This window comes from Callorhinus ursinus, unplaced genomic scaffold (genome assembly GCF_003265705.2).
Source record: "Callorhinus ursinus isolate GAN/ISIS: 27379988/994484 unplaced genomic scaffold, GSC_fseal_2.0 scaffold11, whole genome shotgun sequence".
Classification (NCBI taxonomy): Eukaryota; Metazoa; Chordata; class Mammalia; order Carnivora; family Otariidae; genus Callorhinus; species Callorhinus ursinus.
In genome coordinates, this window is record NW_027397073.1 from 49,209,779 (window position 1) to 49,222,567 (window position 12,789).

Here is a 12,789-nt window from a genome sequence, read left to right on the forward strand (position 1 = left end):
ATCAATTGTAAAAATTAAAGTAAATGGAAAACAGAGAATTAGCAAACCTAGAACTCAATTTTCCTTCACTCTTTTGGAAGACAGATAGAAAAAACAAAACAAAATCCCTGTGGTTCCCTTCATTAGCAGCCAGGGTTGTGAGTCCCATTGTAAATCCCACTTATAAAGGCTCGTGGCTACCTGCAGAGCCTAGGAGTACCAATCACATTAGTGAAGACACCAGATGACCAAAGGAAGCAGTGAGGGTCTGGGAAAGCTAGTAAACAAAAGGCAGCATTCCAAATGAATGCCATTGCTAGAGTCTGCATTGTAAAATGCCTGGATTTGAGACCCCTAAAGGAGATTAGCTTAAGGCAACAAAAGATTCAAACAAGATACAAAGAGCTCATTTTGACACATTAAGAAATTGTCTTCATTAGATCATCAGGTGCTTAAGTGTAATTATTAAAAAAAATAATTCCACCTAAGTTGTGTTTGAAGAAGTTATCCTAGAAGAACAGGGACCTAAACATAGTTCTTGAATATAACATGTTCATGACCAAAATACATGAACCAGATAGGCTGGCCTTTTTCCCTTTTATTCTTCCTGACATTTCAAAGGCATGTAATGACTTTAAAATTTGTTATACACACCATTTCCATGTACCACTCTGCTCACGAGCACTAGTGCTTTAAATACCAACTAGAAAAACTTGAATCTCTCCAACTGTATTCGATTTTTTTCTTCCACGTTGTTGCCTCATTTATAAAGAAAATAAGTAAAACTTTTAAGTATGAATTGCCAAAATGAAAAGCAGCAAAACGTTAGGCCATGGTATAATATCCCGGACATTTTCCATCACTTCCCATGCTTGTTTGGCTCTTGCTGCAAAGTTTAAATTCAACTACAGTTGAGATGCTTAAATTTTAAAATGTGGAAGGAAAACCTTATTTACTTCCATGTGGAGGAGGCTGATATTTGCTGCTGTTTGTTTTCTTTTGTTTTGAGGGGGATGTTAGAGAATTATGTTCAATAAATTTAATACTTCCAATATTGCTTGCCAGTTTTATTCACTAGATATCTATAGTACTAAGCTGAATAATGCTGATGTAAAGTAGAAATAATTACTTATTGAAAGAAGACATAGTTACTGACAAGAGGAATAATATTGGATCAAATGGCCTTCCACTCAACACGTTCAAGTGTACAGACCATCAGTGAGTCTGAAATTTTACAAATGTATTTAAAGACCCCCTATCAATAACAGATAAGCAGACAGGCAAGAAGGGTTCTGATCATTTAAACAGTCCTAAAAGCCTATAAGTCATATTTGAGGTATAATAATGAGAACCTTTCCCTGTAATTTCTATTTGAAAGTCAACTTCTCATCATACCTCCTCAGTTTGATAAATAATCACCCCTCACCAAGAACACAAGTAGTTCAGCTCCCACTTTCCCTTTGAGAGGTACTCCCATTGTTTTGTCAAACCCTAATAGGGTCATAAGCAAGGCTTCACTGACACAGAAGGCAGTGGTTCACATCTAATGGGCTGATGTCACCCACAGCTATTAGGCCAGGTGAAAACTCTGACTTCATGTATGTTCAAGTGGAAAAACATTGGAAAAGTTCCGTGAGTCTGAGCTCCTGACAACTTTCTGGCTTCACCTCTCCTCTAGGTTTGGAAGTCATATAATCATAACAACATTAGAAAAATAGTTAAAATTTTTGTAAAATTTATTTAAAAAATATAATCGGGGGTGCCTGGGTGGCTCAGTCGTTGGGTGTCTGCCTTCGGCTCAGGTCATAATCCCAGGGTCCTGGGATCGAGCCCCACATCAGGCTCCCTGCTCAGCAGGAAGCCTGCTTCTCCCTCTCCCACTCCCCCTGCTTGTGTTCCCTCTGTCACTGTCTCTCTCTCTGTCAAATAAATAAACAAAATCTTAAAAAAAAAAGTGCTGATACAAACCTATCATCCTTTAAACCCTATATGTGCATTCTTCAAGCTAAGTCACACTATGTTCTCCAACAGAAAAGAATATGTAAAATGGTCCAAACTGTAATCAAGATTGTTAATTAAAACTCAAGAGAGAAATAACAAATGTTACATTGGTTAAACATGAATTTACTTATACAGATTATAAATATCCTAATGAGAGACTTCTGAGGTCAGAATGATATCCATTATTGAGGTTTGAAAATAATTTTTTAAGTTATTCCTGGTCTACTACAGAAGTCAGACTAAACAAAAATGTGATTCCTAACTCCATTCTGATTATATACAATTAAGTTCTGGCTTTACTAATTGCATTTTTTAAATGTCAGATTTTCTAATAAGATAAATTTAAAGCTTGGGGTGTGTCGGTGGTTCAGTCAGTTAAGCATCTGACCCTTGCTTTCAGCTCAGGTCATGATCTCATGGGTTGGAGGATCGACATCCACATTGGGCTCCACACTCAGTGGAGAGTCTGCTTGAAGATTCTCTCCCTCTGCCCCTCCCCCCATGCACACATGCAGATGATCGTGCACTCGCTCTCTTTCTCTCTCAAATAAATCTTTTTTTAAAAAAGATAAATTTAAAGCTTAATCCAGAATGACAACTTTTCATCCAGGAATAAGATCTTCACTCTTCCTCATTACTTTTCCTTCCATTACACATCCTGGGGAAAATCTCTGTTGAGAAGCAAAATATAAGGAATTTTCTAATTAATGGAGCTGAGGTATGTGGACCAATGGGATATAAACTGAAAGACAAAGGGCTCTTTATTGTGGGATTAAAAAGTAAAGAAACTAAGGAGAACCCTAAAAAGAATAGCAGGAAGATGGGACACCTGGGTGGTTCAGCAGGTTAAGCATCTGCCTTCAGCTCAGGTCATTATCCCGGGGTCCTGGGATGGAGCCCCAAGTCAGGCTCCCTGCTCAGCGGGGAGCCTGCTTCTCCCTTTGCCTGCTGCTCCCCATGCTTGTGCTCGCTTTCTCTCTCTCTCTCTGCTAAATAAAATCTTAAAAAAGAAAAAAAGAATAGCAGGAAAAAAACACAAGTAATCACAGCTATAGATGGAGATAATCAACAGTCAGGTGAGGTGCGGTGGGTCGTCCTACCAATTTGGGTGCCCAGAGAGGCTCTTAAAGTCACTTTGCTAGTTGGATAGTAATAGTGGTGATGGTAGAAAGTGCTGAGCAATAAATGAGGAGTCATAGTGGGGAAGAATAGAATGGATGTTCCCATTTGTTTCAGCAACTGCTACAGCATGGGCTATATTTGACCGGAATGTAACTAAACAGAAAATCTGGCTGGAACTAGTAATTTTTCTTGATGAAACCAATGCTTCCCCACTGAGACACTGTTAAAGCTCAGCATCACTTAGATCAGTGTTTCTCACAAAGTCTAGTTCAAGGACTGCATCAGAATCACCCGATGAACATATTTACCATGTCGGTTCCTTACCCTCTCTCTCAGAGATTTATGAGTCACTAGTTCTAGAAAGGACTCAGGAATCTGCATTTTGGATACCCTGGAAAGTGTTGCTAGATTTGGCAAATAGGCAACCCTAACCTCAGATGATTCTATGACATTAGAGTTTGAAAATCACCTCCTTGGAAAAAAGGGGGGGATCAAAATTATATATGATTGTTACATGGGATGCTTATTTATAACAATTAGCCAGACACATTAAAAAGAAAGGAAAAAATCTCATTGTCTGATCATAGGACTGGCTATTTGACTACTTTGTGCTTCAATCCCTTCATTTGGAAAATGGAAAAAAAACAATGATGGTGCCTCCTAAGCCCCCTGCCACTCTAGTTATGCTCAAAGAAGGTATGTAAGAGCACAAAAGAGTTAAAAAAACCATTTTGCCATGACAACAGCAAATTGCTCCTGGGATGAGCATCGTGTACACCCCCACCACTTTTTGGATGCCTGTGGCATTTGACCTTTACCTCTCCCTCTCAGACTGGCCCTAGCAGGGAACAAAAGCATCCAAAAAAAATTAGACACTAGGTTTTTAACTGTAAAACCTAAAAAAAAAAAAAAAAATCAATTGGCACACTAAAAACAATCCCAACAATTTCCTGGGGAAATACTATTCTCATAAAACCTCACAAAAATCATTTGGATGAAACATTTTATTTAGCAGCCCCCCCAAAAAACAAAACCCCAACTCCTCTAGGTTTTATATTCCACCACCTCCCAAATAGCTTCTAACCAAGCTTTAAGTAATAGTAATTTGATTCTGTGTTACATAAAGGTTGTGTAGCTAAAGAATATTGTGGAATGTTCAACTCTATAATAAGAGGCATCAAGCCTGTGGAAATCTGAGGTAAAGAAGACTGCAAATGACACTCCCATTTCATGGACAAGTGAAACAGAAAAACTGCAGTATTATTAAATACCAATTATTAAAGTAGTTCACTACAGAAGGGAGGCCAGAAAGGAGGGGAGTTCTGAGTAAGTGGTCTAGGAGCACAGAAGGGTGGAGGTGAGGATAGAAAGACATAAAGCAAAGGTAAATTTTCATGATTAGCAGTATCCTGGTGGTTAGTAAATACCCGTGTGCCTCAGAATCAAGTACTGTTGCCTGTGACATCCTGTTCTGGGTTGTTAGTCAGTGTATGCCATAAAGGGAAATTGAAAGATTAGTCACATTAAGAAGAGCTCACACACAAATAAGTATAATCTGACTTGATTTAAGGGAGACCCAGCAGAATATGTTTGCCTATTCTAGTTTTCTAGCTGTATTGCTGGCATAAAGTCCCGTTGTTGCTTTACTACTAACATATGTGGGAGGCTGGGTCAAACATCATCTGATGTCATTCCCAATATGAGGGCTTTGTTTGTTTCTATATAATGATGTTTTGGACTGTTAAAACAGTCAGAATCTTTCCTTATTATAACTACACAAGTCACTCTACAGAAGGAAGGAAGACACCTGATTCACACAACCAGGCATAGCAAACCGAGCATGTGAACTTTCAACAAAAGAGGAAGCTTTGTACCAGATGTGAAAAAGTAAAGTTTATTTTTCCATTTAGCTTGTTTATTTAGGTAAGAAGGAAGGAGACAGCGGCTGCTTCTCATTCCAAACTGCTCAGGGAATGACTTTTCTTTCTTCTTTATAAATGAAAAAGTTGGCTTACTGCAGTTTCCAGAGGGATCTGGAAAGGAACCAAGTCACTAATGATTACATTTCATCTGTAGCTAGTTTAACCTTTGAAACCTGCCAATCAACAGACAAGACCAAGAGGGAAGGTCAATGCAGCCTTGCCCATCTAGCATTCTCTCGCTGTTTGGATAGAAAACAGTTTATTAAAGATATTATTTTAAGAAATATAAAGCACATTATAGAGACTATAGCCCAGGTCTTTATATGATTTGTTTAACAGCTGAGAAACCCTGTATCTTAGGTTAATTTATTTTTCCTTTTAATCATTGTGATTAAACAGCACAGTGATAAAACTTTTACATTTAAAAAAAAATGACCAAAGGAAAACATCCTTTGTCCTTGATTCATCTATCTTTTCACATTATTTTGGTCTGACACACCATTTGTTTCTAGACTAAAGATCTTCTTGGTATATATCCAAGACAAACGCTATCTTTTTCACAAATTATTAAAACATTCCTCTTAATCCTGATGGGATTACATGCTATTAATAAATAATATAAAATACACCACAAAACAATCATTGATATTTTGATCTTGTATTCATTAGCAAAAAAAACCCAAAAAACAAAAACCAGGCTACAAAATATTAAATGGCTTTTCCCTCTTCATTTAATATATCCATTTAAAAAAATGCTTACCTTCTCTTTTTTTCCCATAATATCCCTTCATCCTGCTTCTTGCAGGAAAAAAGAGAGAACACCATCATTAAGATTAATGGAGCATTGGTAAAGTATTTTAGGTACAAATGACCCACTTTTATGTACTGCCAGAACAATCCAGCAAGGGTTTAGGAAGGAGAAAACCCGAAGTTCCTTTCCATTGAATTCATGCAGCTGGTGGTGATAAACTGATTGTTCTCCTTTAACAGCAGGGTCAGAAAGACAAAGAGGGAAACATTTTCTATAACTGGCTATATTTTTTATTAATTAGTAAATTTTTTTTCTTTAAATGCCCTATGTTACCGAGATGAATCACCTCCAGTTTTAATAAAATCCCTCTTAAAGGTAAACTCATCCTGCTAGAATGATGCAAGGGTGGCATAACGGGATGATTTTCTTTAAGACAAAATGCAAAATGGTCCCTCTTTCAAAAGGAAGGAGAAAAGGGATTGCACCTACTTCTGGACCTCTATTTCATGGTATTGTTTCTTAAACACTTTGCGTGTTTCATGAAAATCATCACTTTGGTTTATCATCTTTAAAAATAACCAAAAATAGAACCAAAAATAGAACTGGTAATATATAAAATTTTAGATCCTGTGTGAAACTCAAGAATCCCAAATTTTGAATTTAAATCTGTTTTTGTAGGTATTACTATCAAGTGTGAGTTAAACTAAGACTTACTTAGTCACTTGGTCTTTGCTATGAATTCTCACAAAGATCTGAATCTGGCCCTACAATTACTATAGTTACTGCAAAAATTACAATTGCTAACATCAGCTAATATTTAATGCTAAATTTAAGGATTTTTTTCACACAATCGAATAGTTTATTTTTAATTTAAAAACAGGGTGTAGCTACCATTTCCCAACAGTAGTGTTGGGGCCCTAGGAAAGGTAGGGAAGTGTCTAAAGTGGAGTAGTCACTGCAAATCTATTCTCAAGGCTCAGATGTAAAAGTATGCCACTGGTGATACAGTATTCACAAAGTCACTAAAATAACACATTGAACACAGTATTAATATTGGATACAATTAGTAAATGAACACACATGTGCATGTGTGTGCACGCGTGTAGTGCATATAGGTGCGTGTGTACATGGTAATGCCTCCTTCCAGACATCAGATTTCTGGGAAACCTCAACTACCTAGCCTTGAACCAGTCAAGCACCTGGAAATAAGAGAAAAATAAGTTTTCACAGTGAAACAAAGAGAGAAATGTAACGAATTTGTATTGTAGGTGTAGGCTAACCCTCAGGTATAAAGCAAAATAGCAGTTTACCAGCAACATGACACCCTGGTTCCAGGGAGAAGTGATAACTCACCTAAAGAGAAGAGACTCCATATCTACAAAAAGTAGACAGTAATCAATAGAGAAAGAGAGAGTGAGAGCACTACTCAGGCTATTTAGAATAGAGGCAAATAACCCTACACTAAATACTTCAACAGTCACTTTAGACATCACTGTAATTCGGTGAACCAGAATAGCAGATCATTATAATGAGGACCCTGAGTCAGTTCATGTGCATTATTTAAAAGGCAGAGTACTAAGTAATGTATTTTAGGTAGATCTTTCAATGAAATAATTTTTTTTTAAGTTTCGAGGCTTCAGTTACCTGGAAAATAAAGTTATAGGAAACAACTTTATTATTGTTATGCTTTATGCAATATATTTTTTCTCTAACTTTCAAAGGTTTTTCTGAATACTCCTTTGTTATGCTCCGAGAAGTTTCAAGGAACGTAAATATCTTAAACATTATCACTATTTACAACTACATTAAATGAGACAGTTTAAGAGTTGAATTTTTTAAAAGATACCTTTTCAGATTATATTTGCCTTGTTAAAAATTGTGTTTACCAAACCACTGTACAAGTTTTTGGTTGTATTGCAGTGTCTCTTCTTCCATATTATTATAACAAGCTTCCATTCCCGGCTGAAAATAAGTTATCACCTCTACTATTGTCATGTGATTTTAAAATCTGATGTACAAGCTCAGGTATTAAGGCCTCTGAAGAGATCTGCATCACGAACAAGGAGGAGGAATTTCTGGAAACAAAAATTCTTGATTCATTAATTACTTGTTGAACATCACAACATCATGGATGTAATCCAACAGTCCTGGAGGATGCTTAGAAAACAACGGAAGAAGATTTCAGATAGTCTGAAATCTTTAACTCTCTTTCTTTGAAAAAAATCTTCTGTCACAAGTCAGAAGGATAATGTCTCTTTTCACCCAATGAGAAAGCTGTTCTCACACGAGCATAATTAATCTTCTGACACCAAGACAAAGAAATTCCTTAAAAGGATTTCTCTGATTTCCTCTCAAGACAGAAGATTGTCTTTATCCATCATCTGTTCTTCCTGATCCCTTCTTTTTGAATATCCACATCAGCAGAATTGTCCATCAGAAGAGACAGCAGGAGGGAAATCTCTGCATGATTGATAGGGCCCCAGTGCTCTGCAGGCTATTTAAGTGCAAGCATCTATTGTTGCAAACTTACTTTACAGCAGTTAAACAAATATAATGGTTGCCAATTCAACCATTGTGCAGCTTAGACTTGACTAAACTAGTAAGTGAAGTTTGCTAATGACAAGGCACTGATTTAAACTTTGCAGATAAGTTGGCCTGGTGTCTATTTTGAAAAGAGAATATTCTCCAAGTCATGAAACAGTATATGTAATTAGAAACTGTTAAATACTATACTGTATGTAGATGGACATTCCCATTAAAAGACAAGAAAAGTCGGAAACTTTTTTATCCTAACAGTTCTTCAGTACTTCTTACTTACGTCACGGCGATTTGGGAAAGCAGAAAACAAAAATATTGCATTATGTTACCTTCCGAAAAATGAGGTGTGTCAAAGAAGAAAGTGCTATCAACACTCCCTTAAAGTTTTTTTTCCAGACTCATCATAGTGAAGTTTTTTCAAAGAGAGATTTAGGTATATTCAGGTACTCTTACCCCCACCTGTGAAAGAAAACGGAAGGCTATTTGAGACCCCCTGTGAGGAACTGCTACTTCCTTGGGTGGAATGAATGAACAAGAGCACTGTAGGTTGTTTTGTTTTGTTTTGTTTTTTAAGATTTTTATTTATTTATTTGACAGAGAGAGACACAGCGAGAGAGGGAACACAAGCAGGGGGAGTTGGAGAGGGAGAAGCAGGCTTCCCGCTGAGCGGGGAGCCCGATGTGGGACTCGATCCCAGGACCCTGGGATCATGACCTGAGCTGAAGGCAGACCCTTAGCGAATGAGCCACCCAGGAGCCCTGTAGGTTGGTTTCAAGTGGAGGAGCAAAGCACACTGGGCAAAGGCCCAATCCACAGAAAATGCAAGCCTGGCTCCACTTTCAAAGCAATCTACACGAAATGGAAACAGATCTAGAAATCTCACTAAGCTGTGGCAAAAGCACACCCAACATCAACAGTCGAAGTTATGGCATGCTCTGTGTTCTTTATAGTTGCTGCCAAGAAAGGCCACTTGAGCCCAGACACTAGGACACACTGACACCATGTGTTCTGTTTGCACCACAATGACCTTGACTACTAAGTTCTGGACGCACCCTGTGAAAATATTTGTTTATCCTTCCAATCCCCAAACAGTGAGGCCAGCCCTCGAAGGCCAGGGCCCCAGCTCATTGGTGCTTCCGTTGGTATGGTTGGAAGGACTGACTGTCACTGCATGACCTATCGTGGGGCCTCCTCCAGCTAAGCAGAATGACTGGTGGCTGACCCACAGCCAGGACCCACATGTTCTGTCTGCGATGAGCAACTTAGTTTTGGTTTTTCTTAAATTACAGAGTTCTATTCAGGATTGATTATCCCTCTGAAGATTTAGGGGGAAAGAAGTATATCCAGGATAAAGACCTAGGAAAATCTTTGTGGTAATGAGGGACCCTAAGCAGTCTGAACATAGAACAGATCACAGAGTATGAATTTAGAGAAGCTGGAAATCAATGGAGAATGAGCTGGTAGTAAAAGTAACACAGGAGAGAGGGCCAGATGGGGAATTCAGAGGGCTAATGGGGAACTCTGTCACTAGCTGAGGACCCAGAAATCTCCCCAGGGCTTGCATCACCAACAGCTCCACATTGTTGGTTAATAGTTCTTTTGTGAATGGCTCATCTTCCCAACAGGATTGCGTGTGTGCTGGGGGAGAAGGGGGTGGGTGACAAGGACCATTCCTCATTGTTTTTGTTTGTCTTGTATACATCGTATAGCACCTTGTCGAGATTAATAAACACTTTAGTCAGAATGGAAACTGAGTAACGGGCTGTTAGTTCTGCCAGAGGCCAGGTGTGTAATACCTGGGAAGGGGACCTTGAGATTAAGTCCAAGTTCAAGAGTAATACTCTCTAGCCTATAATGATCCTTGGTGTTAAATCCTTGATAAGAAAAACCCACCAGTGTATATGGGAAACCTCTGTACCTTCCTCTTAATTTTGCTATGAACCTAAAATTGCTCTAAAAAAAGTCAAGTCTTTAAAAAAAAAAAAGCCAAAACAAAACAAAACAAACCCTACCAGTGCCCACAAAAACTCAGGGAAAAACAAACATTTCAGTCTTTTGCCCTTCAGAGATATCTTTGTAAGACAAGGATCCGTTGTAATGTGATCCATTACAAATATCTAACACTAATTGTGTTCACAGAACTGACTTTGGATTAAGACATGCATTCACTGGATTCCAGCTCTCCTGTTTCCATGGGTGCATATGATTCAGTCTCTCTTTGCCTCAGTTACTTCATCTGTAGATTAGGGATAATAATGGTGCCTATTACATTACAGGATGTTGTAAGGATTAAATGTAAATCCTGGCATTTGGCAAACACTCAGGACATAACAACAGATTATTGTTCATTCTCTGTTGCCCCTTTCCCCCTCATTCACACAACTCTCTAAGTGGATACTTCCAGCTCTATTTCTGGGAGTTTACTTTTTTTTTTTTTTAAGATTTTCTTTATTTGAGAGGGAGAGAGAGAGAGAATGAATGAGAGCACAAGAGCGGGGGAGGGAGAAGCAAACTCTCTGCTGAGCAGGGAGCCCAGTGCTAGGATCATGATCTGAGCTGAAGGCAGACGCTTAACTGACTGAGCCACCCAGACATCCCTCTGGGAGTTTATCTTCACACACACACACACACACACACACACACACACACACTCTCTCTCTCTCTCTCTCTCTCACACACACTCACACATTCACACACACATACACACACAATATAGCAGTTAAAAATGGAGTAGGCTCAATAAATTGAGCTAAATGGACACTTCTGAATGACCAAGAGAAAAGAATGAGGAAATTAAGCAGAACAAGCAAAGAAGAACAGGGCAGGCCAGGGTGACACAGGGGCTGGAAACAGATAATTTCTCAGGACACTATTTGAACTATTGATGGCTTGTGTGCTACATTCTGCCTCATCCAGCTCAGCTTCACCACCTGGTTTCCTGGCTACCTTTGCACTGTCTTCAGGTTGGGGTCTTTTTGGGATACACAAAGCACATTCTGTACTTGTTTTCTTTTGCACTCAATTCAATGAATACTTATTTTGTTCCTATAGTAGCCAAGCATTACTATAGATGCTGAGGATAGATTCATGAATAAGACTACCATCTAGAAGTTCACAACTCTGAGAGCCTTACTTGATAGTAATAGAGAGCACACATGGTGCAACAGAGAACACACATGGTGTAATAAACATACATGGTGCAACAGTGAATGTGCATGACATAATAGAGAGCACACATGTACAAAAGAGAACACACATGATGTAATAGAGAACACACATGGTGCAAAAGAGAACATACATGGTCTAACAGTGAACACACATAGTAAAATAGAGAACATATAATGTAATAGAGAACATACATTGTGTAATAGAGAACTAGCATGACATAATAGAGAGCACACATGGTACAACAGAGAACATACATGATGTAATAGAGAATACATATAGTGCAACAGAGAACATACATGGTGTGACAGCAAACATATGTGATGTAATATAGAACACACATAGTACAACAGAGAACATACATGGTGTAATAGAGAACACACATTGTGCAACCAAGAACATCCATGGCATAATAAAGAGCATACATGGTGCAAATGGCCTCAAGTTAGGTTGAATTTGGATCAATTCTGATCCATTGGTAGCAGCCACCTGTAAAAATGGTTTTAATCAAGAATGTGGAGGCCATGTCCAGGCTTGGTGGGGAAGTATCACCATCAGTTAGCAATGTCTTCCCTGAGTGTAGAGGAGGCAGATAGAAGCATGCAAGAGAGAACATACATAGTGTAACAAAACACACATGATGTAATGGAGAGCATACATGGTGTAACAGAGAACATACATGGTATAACAGAGAACATACAAGAAGCCTGGGTGAGAGTGGCACTTAGGACTTCAAAGATGAGCAAGAGTTTGCATGACAGAGAAAGGGTACAGTTGAAGACATTCCACATGAAGAAAACAGTGGGCCCAAAGAAGGTGTCACTTTGTGTGTGTCGGAGTCCTTGAATGCATGAAGGCAGAATGGCAGGAAGTTAGGTTAGAGAATGAAGTGACATTAAGAAAGGAAATGAGGCTTAAAAATTTTTTTTAATAGATAAAGGGGAGTCATTAAAGATTGTAGGTAAAAGAGTAACATGATAAAATTTGTTTTTCAAAAAGATAATTCATGGGACCAAATGGAAGACACTGGAATAGGAACAGGAAAGGGAGTCAAAGAACAGAGAGCTTGGAACAGGATGATTAAAATGGTCTGGCAAGAGAAAATGAGGAACTAACAAGGGCAGTGGGAATGGATATCATTTATTTGACTTATGCAGGTTCCTGAACTGGCAGGGTTTAGTGACCCACTGGACATGGGATGTGAAGAGGGGAGAAAAAGTCTTAGGTAAGGGGGAAGTTCCTAGTTGGAGCACTTGAGTAAATGTCATGCCATTAATTTGGATGGGGGTAGTAAAGGAAGTGTTGCCCTGT

General features: G+C 38.5%; 1 protein-coding gene across 8 annotated transcripts in view; it reads right to left on the bottom strand.

Moving 5' to 3' along the window:
* The window catches only part of GREB1L (GREB1 like retinoic acid receptor coactivator), a 272,431-nt gene that overhangs the window by 171,814 nt on the left and 87,828 nt on the right, over positions 1 to 12,789 (bottom strand). The window lies entirely within an intron of this gene.